Genomic DNA, 18,731 nt, shown 5'->3' on the forward strand with positions numbered 1-18,731 from the left:
CGGAACCGCGCTGTTGCTGCTACGGTCGCAGGTTCGAATCCTGCCTCGGGCATGGATGTGTGTGATGTCCTTAGGTTAGTGAGGTTTAAGCAGTTCTAAGTCTAGGGGACTGATGACCTCAGATGTTAAGTCCCATAGTGCTTGGAGCTATTTGATTTTAGCCTGTAATTGAAGAATTGTCATGATGATTTCTCCTTTAGCAAAAGATTCGGAATAGTCCCTCATTCCGATCTCCGGGAGGGGATTGCGAAGGGGGAGGTTACCATGAGAAAAAGAATAGTCAACGGAATAATAACATTCTACAAGTCGGGGTGTGGAACGTCAGGAGCTTGAACGTGGTAGGGAGACTAGAAAACCTCAAAAGGGAAATGGAAAGGCTCAATCTAGATATATAGGGGTCAGTGAAGTGAAGAAGATAAGGATTTCTGGTCATACGAGTATAAGGTTAGATCAACAGTAGCAGAAAATTGTATAACGGGAGTATGATTCATTGTGACTAGGAAGGTGGGGCAGAGAGTGTGTTACTGTGAACAGTTCGGTGATAGGGTTATTCTTATCAGAACTGATAGCAAACCAACACCGACAACGATAGTTCAGGTATACATGCCGACGTCGCTAGCTGTGGGTGAAGAGATAGAGAAAGTGTATGAGGATATTGAAGGGGTAATACGGTATGTAAAGGGAGATGAAAATCTCATAGTCTTGGGGGACTGGAATGCAGTTGTAGAGGAAGGAGTAGAAGAAAGGTTACAGGAGAATATGGGCTTGGGACAAGGAATGAGAGAGGAGAAAGATTAATTGAATTCTGTAATGAACTTCAGCTAGTAATAGCGGATACTCTATTCAGGAATCACAAGAGGAGGAGGCATACTTGCAAAAGGTCGGAAAAATTCCAGTTACATTACATCACAGTCAGAGAGAGATTCCGAAATCAGATGTTGAATTGGACTGTAAGGCGTTCCCAGGAGCAGATATAATCTCAGATCAAAAATGGTACAAATGTTTCTGAGCACTATGGGACTCAACATCTGAGGTCATCAGTCCCCTAGACGTAGAACTACTTAAACCTAACTAACCTAAGTACATCACACACATCCATGCCCGAGGCAGGATTCGAACCTGCGACTGTAGCAGTCTCGCGGTTCCGTACTGAAGCGCCTAGAACGGCTCGGCCACACTGGTCTGCTATCTCAGATCACAACATAGTAGTGATGAAGAGTAGGTTGAAGTTTAAGACATTGTTGTTGTTGTTGTTGTTGTTGTGGTCTTCAGTCCAGAGACGGTTTGATGCAGCTGTCCATGCTACTCTATCCTGTGCAAGTTTCTTCGTCTCCCAATACCTTCTGCAACCTACATCCTTCTGAATCTGTTTAGTGTATTCATCTTTTGGCCTCCCTCTACGATTTTTACCCTCCACGCTGCTCTCCAGTACTAGGGGACCAGACGTCCGGATTAATCCGGACATGTCCTTCTTTTTAGCTCTTTGTCCGGGGTCCGGGCGGATTTTTACAGTGTCCGGCTTTGTCGCAAAGTTGAGCGTAATACAGTTAAATTTACGATTCGTTCCGTTCTATATCTCTTTTCTTAAATACCGGTACTTTAGCTATTGGCACAGCCTTCGTGATAAACACGCACGAAGTCGGTGTTGGTAGGTGGCACCTAGGGTGACCATACGTCCCGATTAATCGGGATTGTCCCGACTTTTTCTTTAAAAACAAGCAATTTGTCCTGATTTTCAAGGATTATTTTCAGACATTTACAAAGTGGTTAAAATATTTTGTGAATGTCGATTTTATAAACTATCAATTGAAACTGACATTCCGTACGTTGGTACCCCTTGATAATGTACAGCTTAAGCACTATAATTGTTGCGTACTCTTATTTTCTTTGCTTTTGCTTGCCATTGCTGTCAGTTACGTGAAGTGCTACCCCGTCGTGGCGATGCCGAAACGAAAATCAAAGTTTTCGGAAGAGTTTCAGAGGAAATATCCTTGCTTCACTGCTACAGACAATGACTGTTCAGCAAAATGTAAGGTATGTAACTGTGCTATATCCGTGTCTCATAGTGGTGCTGCAGATCTCAAGCATCATATGGAATTAGAGAAACACAGGAAGAATCTTCGATCAGCAGGTTCCTCGCAAAAAATGACGAGATATTTTGTAATTTCAAATACACAGGAGCAAAAAAAAAGTAGTTGCAGCAGAAGGAACCCTGTCATTCCATGTTGTTAAACACCACCAAAGCTATCGTTCTAATGACTACAGTGTTCAACTAAACAAAAAAAATTCCTGATTATAAGATTGCAGAAAATGTTTCGTGTGGAAGAACAAAGTGTGAAGCAATTGTCAACAATGTTATAGCTCCGCATTCCCAGAAACAGGTAATAGCTGCTGTAAATTGTGCAAAATACTTTTCAATATTTACTGATGCTAGCAACCATGGGCATCAGAAAATTTTTCGTGTGATAGTTCAGTATTTTTCTGTAAGTGAGGGTGGTCTGCAGACGAAATTGCTTGACCTTGATGAAATTGCAGAACGAAAAGTCCGAAACAATTTCCAAGTATCTTTCTCATGTCATTTACTATCACCTCAAAGTGTGTTGCATTTGGTGTAGACAATACTAACTGTAATTTTGGGGGGTTAATGAAGAAAGAGGGTAATAATGTTTTCACACATCTGAAAGAAAATTTAAAAAACTCTAAGATTGTTGGCATAGGTTGTCCAGCACATGTTGTTCATAACACACTGCAAAGTGCTTGTGATGTTTTACCTGTTGACATTGACTGCATTGTCATGAAGGTGCAAATCCATTTTCATATTTTTTCTATTCGTGTTGCAGAACTCAGTGAATTCTGTGAATTTGTTGGTGTCACTTACAAAAATTTACTTTCCTTTCCAAAACAAGGTGGCTTTCGTTGTTTCCAGCCATAGAAAGGATCTTGAAAATGCATGAACCTTTGAAATATTACTTTTTTTCACAGTCTAACTCAAAGTGCCCTGCAATCTTAAAAAGTTTTTTCCGTGATCCTATAAATGAATGTTATTTATCTTTTGTACAGTCTTGCTCAAAAGTATCCGAACGACCAGAACTGCATTTCGCCTGATTTGCATGCATCCCCCAAACTCAGCGGTCTAGCAGATCCTCTACTCGCTCCTCGGTACAGTCTTTTGACTATTGAAAATGGTTCCAACAAGTCACCACTAAAAACACTGCTCTGTATCGCAATAACTCAAGATGTAAAGTAATACCACGATACTACAAATGTCAGGTAACACCTTATCACAGATAAGACTGACCTTAAGGCTTGTAAGCTCACTCATACCACTCATACCTGAAATGTAACCACTCTCATTATTACGTCAGATAGGAAATGCACGTAGTACGTTCGTCATATTCATGAGTTCCTCTTCAAAGTAACATACCGTACTTATTATTTAACACAAAATGACATTAAAAATATAAGTTATTCACAAACAGCTAGTTGAGAATAAGTATGAACTTCAAATGACACGACGAACCGTGTCGTCCTGCATATGGATTCAAACCTAGGTCATGCAGACTAAGCAAAGATCTCGTGACTGACGGAAGCTAACATTCACTCCTGACTAGGCATACAGAGAGTGATATATCTCGATTTTAGACAGTATCAGTTAGCAAAGACAACTTTAAATTACATAACGTAAACATTTTTAATTTACGTGAATTCCTACCCAGCATCTATTGTCCCTGTTAACGGATTACAAGATATGTTAAATATTGCTTCTTCACAAGTAACTTATTTCAAATAACGGGAGATAAAGCTTTGTGTTGTACAGGGATTCGAACCCAGAACCTAATATGATTGTTGTGACATAACGGATATACTCAGCAGTGGCAAGACGTGTTAACCGAAATGATGAGGCGAAACATTAATTTATTCCTTCCTAGGACTCCAACCCGGCACCTATCGCTGTTTTAGAGAAAACGAAAGTTAAATATGGGTTTGTAAAACCAGCAGCGACATGTTCGCATGTTTGAAATTGAAATAATATGACGAAGAGTTCAGTGCTGACTGGTAATCAAACCTCACACATATTGTTGTTGACTACTCACAAGGAGACGTCAGCTAGCGAATTTCTCTACACCAGCAGCTCGCAATAACATTCTTGAACTTCCAGTGATCTCGCAAATAGTTCTGTGTATCACTGGGAGTCAAAACCATCTGATATCATTAGTGATGACAACGAATGAAAATAAATTAAAAATCAAAATTATTAGCCACCAGCAGATAGGTGTTCTCATGCTAGAGCTAGATAATGCATAATGAAAACTTTAGTGCCGGGCCTGGATTCGAACCCATTTAAGCACATGTGGAGATGTTGAGGAATCTGCAGTTTTGAACAAACAACAAATTGTAGTCAAGCTGTATTCTCACGAAGGGATCAAATTCCACGTTAAGGGCGGTCTGAGTTGCATTCCCAGTTCAGAACCAATTTTATCGACATACAGAAGCTCAATTAAAAGATTCAATAAATGTCCTGTGACCTTACATAGCGTTTGTTTCGTCACTAGAAATAAATAACTAGTATACGAAAGGTTACTGGTGATAGAGTTTCTACATGTCGCCACTCCTGACTTTATTATGGTTCAGCCTAACGTCTGCTTGGTAGAGAAGGAATATCATGTTTAATGTGAATTTCAGACCACAATGCCATTATACCTTCTTAACTTGGCGTAGCCAGAAGAGAATAGAATCTGTCTCTTCCTATCAAAAATCATCGGCACATGTTGGAATCGTACCCAGACCATAAGTATATGAACATATCACCAATCCAACATAACACCAAATCTTCTTCTCTGTGAGTCATTTTTCTTTCGTAACGCCGTTGCGCCACACTGTAAAAGAATTCTGACACACAGGCTCCCTGTAGTGGTTTGCAGAATGTTCAGTACATTCATTTACTTGGTTGACCGAATCACCATGAACTAGCTGTCTCGGGTACCCAGTGCATACATTCGACTCTATTTTGTAATCACCGAAATAAAATCACGTAACTGCAACCTACACAGAACTGCCAACAGTGTAGGAGGCAGGAATTTAAACAGGAAGTGTTCCTTTCCACTTGAGCTACTCTATTGCACTATCTGTTTGTTGAAAACGTCCTGCAGTGCAAACGAAAAGCTGTAACTGTCTGTCTCTCAGAAGGCTACATCCGGCCATATGCATTATCTCACAGCACTGTGGAATGCTGAAGTTGTGAAGAACTGTTGTTGACTTCCGGAGGTGCTGTGGGTATATGTCAGCTAGTAGCGTAACGGTAAGTGTCGCGAGTTCGAGTACATTCACTGCTACATTTTTTAAAACACAATTCCGCTGTCTACTGAAGTTATCAGTCTAATGGAACTTTGAACATAATTCCCTTCACTTCTAAACCCAAAATAGTCGCATATGGAGAAAGGGCTAACATCTGTGACATTTTGTTCTTTTCAGCTTTAATAGACAGCCAGGCAGCAGATGCATTGCGAAACTTTTGTATTATGTATGGGGAGAGCGCATTGTGCCAAAATACGTCAGAAAAGTAATTCAAACATTAGCTATCGTGGTGTAGTTGCATTTTATTCTTCTTCAAACGTTATTTGACAGCTTTAACTCAGAACAAGTTTCCTACATGCATGTAATCAATAAACTGCCTGTACATTGTCAGAGTGTTATAGATAACATCAGAGAATTCGCATATATCGTTGATGATTAATTTCTCTCACGCGTTTAATGCTGTTTCAACAACACTAAAAGAAACCTTACGAAAATTGTGCACTGTATTATAAGAAATTAAATAAACCTGTCCACGATAACCCTATGACGAAAGTTTGTTTTAATAAAACTGAGTATCTGTACACAAGTGTGCCTCTATCGGCACGAATTAGAAAAATACTATCCACTTAGATGTCGATTGGGTCTGTGTTTAATTGGTATGCTGTGTCATACTCAAGAGGTATGCATATGTAGCATTTCATAAATAAAGTTATGTATTCCTAGAAACCCAAAATTTGCTTGTCAGCAGTGGAAAGAGGCGTTATGTGTTGTGCAGCATTCTTAGTTTTTCACCATTACTAATAAAACTCAGACCTGCCTGCAAACTAAGCATCATAAATCAATAACACTCACAGTTGTTTTTATATTTCGTAAGTTTACTCAAAACCAAATCCAAACATGAAAATAAAAGACGACAATTTTTGCAATTAACCGGGACTCCTGTCTAGATCCTTTCGTCCCTGTTGACTAACCACAAAAGATATACCTCAACTAAGAAGTATCAAAGTGTGCATGCATTTAAAGATGAAGCGCATGATGTGAAGTCCTGTGACGGAGATACGAACCCAACACGTATTCGGATTGTTAAGTAAGAAAATCAAATGTTACGTTTCGGTTTTTCTTACCAGCTGCTAGGTGTTTGAATCTAAAATAAGGATACAATTTTTTGTGCCTGAGCGACAATCGATCCGCACATCTACCGTTCTTCTTTATCATCCACGAATATAGCTTAAGTATCAATTGCTTACTCATCAACAGTAAGATGTGTGCGTGTTTGATCAGAAATAACGACACCTATTGCGATTGTTGGCAACACATGAACAGACATTAAAAAAGCACAGTAAATTTCACTAGCAGGCTGGTGTACATGTGATAGAGCTTGAAATGAAATTATGAATATTTTTGTACTGGATCAGGATTCGGACCCACATACTTATCTTTGGAGGAGACCGAGAGAAGATTGCAGTCTTGGGAAAAGGAACGAAATGATTGAACTATAGTGTTCCGAGAGATTCAGATCCTCGAAAGAGGAGATACAAATTCGAATCACAGTCCAGCACGAAATTTTTCAACGTTTCTAGTTCAATCAAGTACAAGTAAAATAAGGGACCTTTTCCCTTAAATGGCTATCGGTTCATCAAATAAAATAAAATTTTCTAATGTAAATTTACTGGCTACAGTATTTCTGTTTACCATGACTTCTGCCTATGTCATTTCCCAACGTAAACAGGCTCTGCCCAGTTGGTAATGAAGGAATGTGATGTTTAATGCGGATTCTGTATTAGAATGTCTTCCTCTTGAGGTTACCAGAGGTAAAGTGTATCTGTTTGTGCCTCTTAAAAGTAAATGCCTGAACCCACGCATTGTACCTGTAATATTTCATTCCACGAGACCATTGTGGCCACATTTCACAGCCCCAGGAGTGTGCTGTAACGAATGATGTGGTTAGCTTACAAAATTAGTACTGCTAAATATTCAATACGATTATCAACCTAAGTCTGAGTTCCTCCACAAACTGAGGCATAATTATAATATTGAAGCTAGACTGTGTATCCTTGTCTTCCTTGAGTGGGTATTGGAAGGCGCTTACACACACGTATACAATACTACGAATACTTCGAATGCTATAGTTAACGTTGCTCTCATAAACTAATTTTGTTTTTTCAATTCTTGTGGGTCTTCAGCGTTGTAGACACAGTCTTAGACAAAAAAATTTACCGCCGAGTCGTTCACGTAAGGTGGACAATACAGTCGTGCTCCCCTCAGAGTTCTATGTCCGGCAATATGCTCAATCTGGCAACATTGTAGACTGTGGCACTTTCGGGGGAGAGTTTTGAGTGTAGTCTGAGTACATCACTCTTGACTACAACTGTAGGCTTGAGGTAAAACGGGAGACTAGCTAATACGACGTCTGATAGCCGAAAGCACATGTCAACAAAACTTTTATCGCCCCTGTCCTCCCTGTGCTATAGCTAGGAGTGTAATTCAAGCGAATCTATAAAATATTTCACTTTCTGTCACATTGGTAATTACAGTTTGGTTCAACAATATTTGAGGGAGAGATTTCTTGGCCGACCAGCTGCCCCTGAACACCACATGCGTCTGAATTCTCTGGGACTCGTTTGCTGCCTACTGGCGGGGGCTGAGGCACTGCGCTGCCTCGCCTTCTGCTGACAATGTCTGCTCCACTCCTCACTTTTGACGGTGTAAAATGCTTTAATGTTGTTGAGTGGTGACCCATAAAATCTGTCTATGATTTGTGTTACACACTCGATAGCAACAGAGGCATAAAACCGTTTTTACTTGGTGAGTATTTTGTTCCACTAGTATGCATTACATCAATGTGGCACATAATTAATTTCGTTGTTTCTGATCCAGTGCTCTATAATTAAAGCATCGCATCCTTTTCTTTTTCCTTTCACAGGAGAGTCTTCAAATGATTTATTTTTGTCATGGATTCATATGTGTTAGTCAAAGCACAGAGTGTAAATGTAATGTAATGTGTTCGGTTTCTTTCTTTGATTCCCTATGGTAAATGGATGCAAAACATTGTGTCAATACCTTTCAGAACCTGTTCTATAGCTACTCAGGCAAATTGCTGGTTTTGTGGTCCATACATTATTTAATGGAGAAGTGAAAGCTGTTCAAAAGTGATATTTAAAATATTCAATTGGATTTAAGGAATCAAAATTGCCCATATTTGAAGTACCCTGAGAAAAAGTAAATTGCTAGAGCCGCTGTTAGCAAATGTCTGTAGGGTGTTCCTAATTGCGACTGTGGAAATTTAGCATGGAGGCCCTGTAGTAATCAAGAGGTTCATTTCCTTCATACTTATCACCCTGGAATGTGAGTCTTAAGTGAAGAACAATGTTGAAATTTGTATCATTGACGATCAATTCTAATTTTTTCAGAGACGGTACTACTGTGAAGCAGCTTGGCAGTCAGAAAGCCGAGATCTATGACCATTAGTACAACTTACTGAGTCTAGCGACCAAGAGGACTTGATGTGTAAAGGTTTTCTTCCCATTTCGTTACAGATTTTTTTTCTGGATATTCGCAGCTCCATAAAATAAATCAGAAAAAAGCTCTCACACTCTGGCCCCTACCACAGTTAGAGCTGACGACTCATTGAGCCACTGCGACGTGAGACACAGGCGGAATCGCGGGGCTAAGGATACACTGCTGCCAGCACCCCACTCCCATCATGGTATTGGTCGCTCACCCTCATAATGCATCGATAACAAAAGTTGTCACTTATGTGAAGAATATCATTTCTATAGCCAAAAAACAGAATTTTCTGTCTCAGTGTATTACTTTGCATGAGAATTATATAGCACGAATCATTGAAATGGAAAGGGAATATCAAGTGAATTTAGCGAGTCAATTCAGTACCATATGTAGAAGTGATTGCACTGTCACAGTGACGATGTTGCTAATTCTCAGCTGTGCTAGGAACAGCTCTGTAGCATTTGAGGCTGACTGCAGTACAATTTTACTGCCGCCAACCTACATTTCGCGGAGAGACCACAAAGGTAAGAGGCATATAGGCAGTCATTTTTCCCTCGTTCTGTTTGGGAGTGGAACAGGGAGAGAAGATGCTTGTTGTGGTACCCTCCGCCACTCACCGTATGGTGGATTGCGGATTATGTATGTAGATGTAGATGTAGCAATATGTGAGGACAATCCAATGCTCGTGTCATAGAAGGATATGGAGAGGAGGCGTGGGGTTTGGTTAATATGCAGCGTTTTCTCCTACCAGTTGTGTCAAACATTCAGCTATGTAATCTTCCATCACAATTACAGTTTCCCATAAAATATATAAATAAAACACTTACCTTGTTACTTTGTGACAAAAGATTATTTCAGTACTGTAAAATGCTTTAGAAATCAACTTTGCCCACCTGTCACGAAAAGTAAGGTAATAAACACTTTGCACCTCGAAATCCATTCCATCTATGTGCAGTCTTATGATCATACAAGTAGAATTTCATGATTCGCACGAGAATGTAGAAAAATGTTGGAGCGAATGGAAGCTATAAGAAACACAGTTAACTAACTATTCTGTGCCACGTAATAATCAATTCATTTGAAAATTCAGAAGAGAAGAAACTAAAAATTATGCCCATTAAGACAGAAACTAATGTGCAGATGCGGGCACTGTGCTGATCTGCGCTTTTTCATCTTCAGATCTACACAACTAATGTATACTAACCAGCATATTTCCGTCTTGTTTGGCCTTCTAATAATGAACTGGATCAACACCCATGAGTCTGATTGTTTCTTTGTATCCTTCCGTCTACTATCTTTTTGTGTTATTGCTCGGTGTTCAAAAAGCAAAATATTATGCTCGCTCCCACGAGGTATTAGAACGAGGTCTCAAGAAGGCTAATGATTCGTAGTTATAATACACTAAGACGCCAGTTTGTCAGGCGTCATGGTGTTAAGTCGACAGAAATAGTTGGGTATTATTGCCTGAGTCACCAGCATCCCGTTGTCGTCTTCTCTTATTCAGATTTTCATATTACCCTGAACACAAGACGCCGAGATAAATTTGTATATTCTCCGTGACGAAACATCCCACATTCCATTAATCCTGATCCACTCGTTACGTGCATCAGCAGCAATGAGTGATAGGAAAGCTGTTGTGAGGTGACGAATAACAATAACAATGGTAGTAATAACAAATCAGTAATCACGGATGTTAACTGCATTACAGACAATTGTTAACGATTAACAAAATAACCAAGGAAGGCTGAGTGTTTAATTGACGCACTGCATATGTGTTCTTACCACTTCGTTACTGAATTCTATTCTGGTTGTTTGCAGAGAGAAAAGAAAGAACCCTGTAGCCATACATATCGCTAGTACAACAAAATATTACCTATCAACTATCCTTGCTTTACATCAAGAGACATACATGGCGTCACCGAGCTGATATTTGGAATACATTTCTGTTTTCTCTCTATGTATCTCTCTCTCTCTCTTTTTACTATTATTTTCATTTTTTAAGGAAAGCATCGAGGAGCGCAAGTAATAAGCAAGTAGGCATATAATCTATTTACAATTATTTTCATCGGGATAATGGCATCCGACCATCCTTGAGGGATGATGGTGTAACATGCTTGGTTCAGAGTCTGCAGCGTCTGCTGTGGCTAAAAAGTCCCACTTGAGAATGGCAGTCCCTACTGCAGTTTGGACATGTGAAATTTGAGGGACTTCGAACAGAAGCCGCTCTGTCTCTTCACTTTGTCCTCTTCCTGATTTGTTCCTGTGTGCGTTCGTCCTCTGAGAGCTTGACGCCGTTGCGCACCGTTACTCGCCACTGGACACGGTCATCTGCAATGCTTTCCCAGCGACTTGGATTGATTCTGGTCTTGGTCAGGTCTCTCTTGCAGACATCCTTGAAACGAAGATGCTGTCGTCCCACTGGCCTCACACCCTCCTGAAGTTCTCCGTACAGCAGTTGTTTCGGTATCCGTTCAGGATCCAAGCGCCTGACATGTCCCAAACATCTTAGACGTCGATGACTCAGGAGTGCAAAGATGCTGGTTGTGCTTGCACGATGAAAGACTTCGGTGTTCGGTACTCTATCTCTCCAAGAGATCTGAAGGATCTTCCGGAGACAGCGGAGATGGAAGCTGTTGAGTCGAGATTCATGCCTAGAAAGAGTTGTCCATGTCTCACAGCTATAGAGAAGGGTGCTTATAACACAAGCGTTGTAGACTTTTAATTTAGTTTTTGTGATAAGCAGTCCGTTGTTCCATACTCTGTTTTTCAATCTAGCACGACAGATGATGTCTTTGCGATTCTGTTAGTAATTTCAGTGTCCATGGACAAGTTGCTACATATTGTAGACTACCTGGAGAGGATTGCCATCAATGCTGATGGATGGAAGGTTGGTAGTGCTCTGCACCATGATCTTAGTCTTTTGAAGGCTGATGAGTAGACCAAATTTTTCACAGGCATTTGATACTTTGTTGATTATATACTGCAGCTCATCTTCTGTGTTCGCTACTAGAGCTGCATCGTCCGCATATAACAACTAACGGATAACAACTGTATTTAATGTAGTCTTGGCCTTGAGGCGAGCAATGTTGAAAAGATTTCCATCAGACCTCATATGTAGATACACTCCCTCCTCACAGTCTTCAAAGGCAAATCTGAGCAGAAGGGGAAAGAAAATCCCAAATAATGTAGGAGCTAACACACACCCCTGTTTCACACCGCTATTAACAGGGAATGTTTATGATGTTTTACCGTTGAAGCAGATTGTTTCTTGTGTTTTCTCATGGAAAGAGACAATTACCTGTAGTAGTTTAGGTGGACATCCAATCTTCTGCATCAGTTTGAAAAGCCCATTTGTGCTCACTAAATCAAACGTTTTAACAAGGTCAATGAAAGCAATATAAAGTGGCCTCTGCTGCTCACGACATTTCTCTTGTAGCTGTCTGAAGGAGAAGATAATATCTACGGTTGATCGGCCGGGCCTGTAGCCACACTAAGATTCTCCGTAGATTCTGTAAGCTAAGATTTGTAATAGCATTAGGATGACTCTTGCATAAGCTTTCCCGGCTACACTTAGTAATGAAATGCCTCGGTAATTGTTACAGTCACTTCTGTTCCCTTTCTGTTTATATAGAGTAACTATCCCCGAATTCCGCATACTCATCGGGACACAACCTTCTTCCCAGCTGGTTGTGATAAGTGAATATAAATGTTTGAGAAGAACAGACTTGTTGTACTTAATAACCTCTGCATGGATCCCATTTTCACCTGGGGCCTTTCCGTTAGCAAGAGAATCTATTTCTCTACTAAGTTCTCCCATAGTAGTCATTGCATCTAGTTCCTCCGTAACTGGCATTTGTTTGATGGCGTCACATGCATCCTTGCTAACTTCATTCTCGGCTGCATACAACTCGAGGTAGTGTTCAAAACAGCGTTCCATTTGTTTGCCTTCATCACTAATGACTTCACCAGTCTTGGACTTCAGAGGAGCTGTTTTTCTGACAATTGGTGCAATTGCTTTCTTAATACCATAGTACATTGCCTTAGCATCCCCAGAATCGGCCACTTTCTGTATACCAGCACATAAATTCAGCCAGTAGTTATTTGCGCATCTCCTGGTTGTTGGCTGTGCCCTGTTCTTTGCTTTTCGTAGGTCATCTCGAGATCTTTCATTTGGGTTTCTTTTGTAAGCAAGCAGTGCTTTCCATTTAGCCTCAGTTACTGGATTCATTTCTTCCAAATTTTGCTCGTACCAGACCTTATTTCTTTTTCCTTTTATTCCATAGGCCAATACTGCTGAGTTGTAGATTGCACCCGAGAGTTTTGCCCATTTCTTATCAATATTCCTTTCTGCTTGCACGTTTCCTGGGAAAGCACTTTCAAAATTACTGGCAAAATCCTGCTTTCTTTGTGTGTCATGAACATGATCTGTGTTGATACGGGGATGACCTCTCGATTTAGCGTGGTGACATTTCTTAGGAGTGAGCCTCAATGTGCACGCCACCAGGGCGTGGTCAGTGTTGCAATCAGCACTATGATAACTTCGTGTCACTAGCACATTTTTGAGACCAGTACGCCTAGCTATGACTAAGTCAAGTTGATGCCAGTGATGAGAGCGCGGGTGTCTCCAAGACACCTTGTGCTGATCCTTAAGCTGGAAATATGTGTTTGTAATACAGAGTCCATAAAAGCAGCAAACTTCAAGTAGTCTCTGGCCATTTTCATTCATTTTTCCCACACCATGATGTCCCAGGCAATTCGGCCATATGTCATTATCTGATCCAACTCGGGATACATAATGCAAAAATACACCTTTTAAGTGTATTATTGGGTAATTCCAATTATTGACAGTCTATTCGTAAGCTTGCTCGCATTCGGTGGGGTGAAACCTATCACAGAAGCAAGAAAAACACAAATATTTCTTGCACCATGCGCAACACACAAACGTAATCTCGCTGCACTGACGTGTTGTCCGATATATTGCTCGGAAATCATATCTGATTCATGTTGATAAAAACAGTTCTATCAGTTATAAATTTGGATGCGTACCAAGTGTAAAAATGTATATCTTGAAATACACAGAAAGGCACATACAGGTGTTCGGCTGAAACATATCCATGACCAAGATTGTATCTGGAGGTCGACAGCATCGTCGTCTACCACCTTGACAACTCGAACAGTGACAGTGCTCGGCCGGTTACTTACAGCATGAAAAATGTTAATAACCCGAAGATCATTAACTTTGGAAACCATAGTAAAGTAAATCAGTCATCAGTTGGAAGGCTGGTTTGAACACCACAGTGCTTTAATAGGCACGGTCCTGTTGGAGGTGGTACGCCGTTGCTGTCCTCCGACTTTTGAGTTGACTTACCTAGCTAGTTAATAGGGGAACCTACAGTTTAACGTGGCTTTCGGACCACAGTGCAACTCGGCATTTTTCACATCAACAAACACTGCCCAAGGGGAAATAAGTATAAAATGGCAGATAAAAGTCGTGAGACTGACCAGCGATCGAACACAAAACCTTTATATTCGTGGTCTTGCTCTTTACCACTTTGCCACCATGTAGCCACCTGTGGCTTATGCTTGGCGTTAATATTAAACATATCTCGTTTGTGCCAGCGTTGGCACATGCGTGTCCATGCACCAAAGTAAAGAGCATTGAAATGCATGTAGTGCCTTCAAGTGGGCATAAACAGGAAAGGAGAAACATTAAACAACATAAATCGTCTCTCTTCGATGCCTCAATCTTCATTGCCATTGTGCGTCTTACGATAAAAACCGTACTCTCCATTAAAATAAACATCTTCGTCTTGTTATGCAAATATTTGCGATGTATTTTACTTTAAAATTTTGCTAACAAAATTAAAATAAGAGAAGTTTTCCTTTTGTTCACAGCATCTTAATTGCTGCAGAGAAGTTAAGCTGAAATTGAACAATATGTGCTTTAAACAAAGGCTTCTTCCTATTAACACATTAGGCTCAGTACCGCGTCGAGTTCCCGTCCTCTTCTACAACTGCATTTAATAGCCGGGGAAGGACGCAAGGAAGACAATGATACCCAGTCTAGCTTCAATATTATAATTACGCCTCAGTTTGTGGATGAACTCAGACTTAGGTTGATAATCATTTTGAATATTTAGCAGTACTGTACCCACTGGTGTTAAACTCGTTTCCAACCAATGCTTCCCCTGTGATACCTCTTACACAAAATACTTACACAGTGTTATCAGACGAAAAGGTCAATCTGACACAAACTCTGTGAAATTTGTTTTACAACCTTCGTACCTGCATAAAGAGTTTTTCCTATTTGAGATATCTGTGAACGTTGCTGCATAAGACGATTTAAGAAGAAACTAAATTCCTTCAGCTACTACAATGTTTAAAGAAATCGTCTTTACGGAAATAAATCGTGGTTTGTAAATCGTTTAGCGGCCGTACTCTGCCGCATTTCGCTGGTTGGAAGGCAACAACCTTACTGACAAATTTCACAGAAAGGATTACAAAATCAGGTAAAACGAACAGTGAACAGTAAGCACGTTACTGTTGTCAGTATGATGTTTCACTGCCCAGGGCAAGTAAGGATAAAGGGCACGTTTAGGTCAGGCATATTGTATACAGAAGAGGTAGAGACAGCACCACTAAATTCTACAATCCGTATGCATTGCATACACACAGTAATTACTGTTACAGTGTACTTATGGAGCCCAATGAGTGAATTGCGTATTTTCCGGTGAGAAAGAGCATTGGTAATCAGTCTTCGCTACATTAGGTTACTTGAACTGGTGTCACTCTGAGCTAGAATTAATGATCAGCGACTATGTGTAAAGTCAATGAGTTGGATGTGGGTTTTGAATCTGTGAAATGCTTTCCTACCTTATACAAGCGAATATTAAATTTGAACTAATATTGCGTAAAATTTTGAACTTCGATAGCTTAAAAAGAAAATCTTTCTATTTATTGCAAAGGAAAAGAACTGATTTTCTGAAACAACTAGAAAAAGGCCACGTCGACCAAATCACATGGAAGAGCTGACAGCGACGTATATCAGAAGGCAGTAAGATCCCGGGGCTTTTGGTTTGGCAGAATTCGACAGCCATTTCTAGGCGCAAGTAAATGAAAAAAGGCAGCGCGATTTTGTTATCAAGTAACGTATTCATCAATTACTTTAGTTTTAATTTAATCTACGAGTAATTGCTGATGTTTGATATTAATATCTTCAAAAATGTTCAAATGAGTGTGAAATCTTACGGGACTTAACTGCTAAGGTCATCAGTCCCCACCAATACGGTCGCAGGTTCGAATCCTGCCTCGGGCATGGATGTGTGTGATGTCTTTATTTTAGTTAGGTTTAATTAGTTATAAGTTCTAGGGGACTTATGACCTCAGAAGTTGAGTCCCATAGTGCTCAGAGCCATTTGAAGCATTTTTAATCAGTCCCTAAGCTTACACACTACATAATCTAAATTATCCTAAGGACAAACACACACACCCATGTCCGAGGGAGAACTCGAACCTCCGCCGGGATCAGCCGCACAGTCCATGACTGCAGCGCCTCAGACCGCTCGGCTAATCCCGCGCAGCGATATTAACATGAAAAGGATTCCGTAGACAGGGAAGAACCTGAACCTGTTCTTGGGCAACGTCTCCTATAATGACCAAAAGGCATTAAATGATCTTCAAGCACATGTGTCGCAGCAGCAGTATGAAGAAAATGACATTAATAATGACGGTAATAATCGAATTATCTGGTAACTTCACACTTCACAGTTGATTTTCTCGAAATAAGAAATTTGCTGAATCGGTGAAAATCTCAAAAATCTCTTCACATCGAAGCTATGATGCCTAGAAGAGTCATTACATCCTGCTGACATGAGAATAGCATAATCTCCGCTTCAGAAGCTTGCTTCTACTTAACCATTTAATGGACTCACTTTTTTCCACCGTGACTAATTTTGTAAGCTACGCGCATCATCCGTTACATCACTCTCCAGGGACTGGGAAATGTGGCCACAACAGTCTCGTAGAACGAAATATCACAGGTGCAATGCGTGGGTTCAGGCATTTACTTTTAAGAGACACAAACAGATTTACTTTACCTTTTGTAACCTCAAGAGGAAGACGTTATAATACAGAATCCGCATTAAACATCACGTTCCTTCATTACCAACTGGGCAGAGCCAGTTTACGTTGGGAAATGACATAGGCGGAAGAAATGGTAAACAGTAATACTGTCGCCAGTAAACTTACTTACATTAGAAAATTTTATTTTATTTGATGAACCGATAGCCATTCAAAGGAACAGGCCTCTTATATTACTTGTACTTGACTGAACTGCAGACGTAGAAAAATTTGGTGCTGGACTGTGATTTGAATTCGTATCCCCTCTCTCGAGGATCTGAATCTCTCGGAACAGTATAGTTCAGTCATTTCGTTCCTTTCCCCAAGACTGGAGTCTCCTCTAGGTCTACTCCAAAGGTAAGTATGTGGGTCCGAATACTGATCCAGTACAAAAATATTCATAATTTCATTTCAAGCCCTATCACTTGCATACCGGCCTGCAAGTGAAAATTAATATGCATTTTTAATGTCTGTTCACGTGTTGCCAACATTCGCAATAGGTGCCATTATTTCTGGTCATACACGCACACATCTTCCTGTCGGTGAGTAACCACTTGACACTTAAGCCATATTCGTGGATGATAAAGAAGGACGGTAGGTGTGCAGTTCGATTGTCGCTCAGGCATAAAAATTTGTATCCCTATTTCTCATTCAAACACCTAGCAGCTGGTAAGAAAAACCGATACATAACATTTAATTTTACTTAGTTAACATTCCAATTACGTGTTGGTTTCGTATCTCCGTCACAGAACTTCTCATCATGCGCTCCATCTTTAAATGCATGCACACTTTGTTACTTCTGAATGGAGGTATATCAGACATCTGTCGTGGTTAGTTAACAGAGACGAAAGGGTCTTGATAGGAGTCCCGGTTTATTACAAAAACTGTGGTCTTTTATTTTCAAGTTTAGATTTGGTTACCGATATTGGCGAATATTTCGGTAATTCATGACTCTTCATGGCTAGTCAGCAATATGATTAGATTTCATTAGATTTGATTTGATTCGATTAATATTTGTTCCATGGATCATGAATACGAAATAACGTAATAATGTGGAAGATGTCATTTTAATGAAAGATTTCTTTACTTACCACCATGATGCAATTTCTTTACAACAATATTTACTCTCTTTCTCTCATTCTTTTTTATATTTCTCTCTCTCTCTCTCTCTCTCTCTCTCTCTCTCTCTCTTTTTCTTTTTCTTTCCTCTCTCTCTCTCTCTCTCTCTGTCTCTCTCTCTTTCACTCTCTCACAGACACATTGTTTTTTATTTTTCTTGCTTGTTGCGCTCGGCCATCGGCCAGGCACAAAAACGTCCATGAATGAATATCTTAGTTTTGATGCTTAGTTTACAGTCAGTTCTGATTATTATTAGTAACTACGCTCCAGTCGCTAAACCTAGTTACAGAAATGCAAATCAGACGCATTCCAGGCCATGCCAGCCGCGTCTTTGAGATGCCAGCTATGGTCACTTCCCAGCCCTCTGTAGGAACACATCGGTTCGTCTTTTCCTGCTGGTACTGTAACTGAGATTTTGCAACAAGGCAAGGTATGTTTGGCAACTCTGTGCTCGACAAATTACTTCCCGGTGTGCACGGAATTAAGCCTCAAAGTTCACTTGATTTTTCCTGTCATTTCTATTGAATAATCTTAGTTATTTTCGCTTGAGGTGTAACAAAAGTCTGTACATTTACGGTTTTCAGCCCAGGAAAGTCATTGCACGTGGAAATCGCAACTATTCTTGTCCTTTAAACAGCGATTTACGAGTTCTAGTCAATATTAACCCCGTAATCGGAATTACAAATGTATAT

This window comes from Schistocerca cancellata, chromosome 3, assembly GCF_023864275.1.
Source record: "Schistocerca cancellata isolate TAMUIC-IGC-003103 chromosome 3, iqSchCanc2.1, whole genome shotgun sequence".
NCBI classification, from domain to species: domain Eukaryota; kingdom Metazoa; phylum Arthropoda; class Insecta; order Orthoptera; family Acrididae; genus Schistocerca; species Schistocerca cancellata.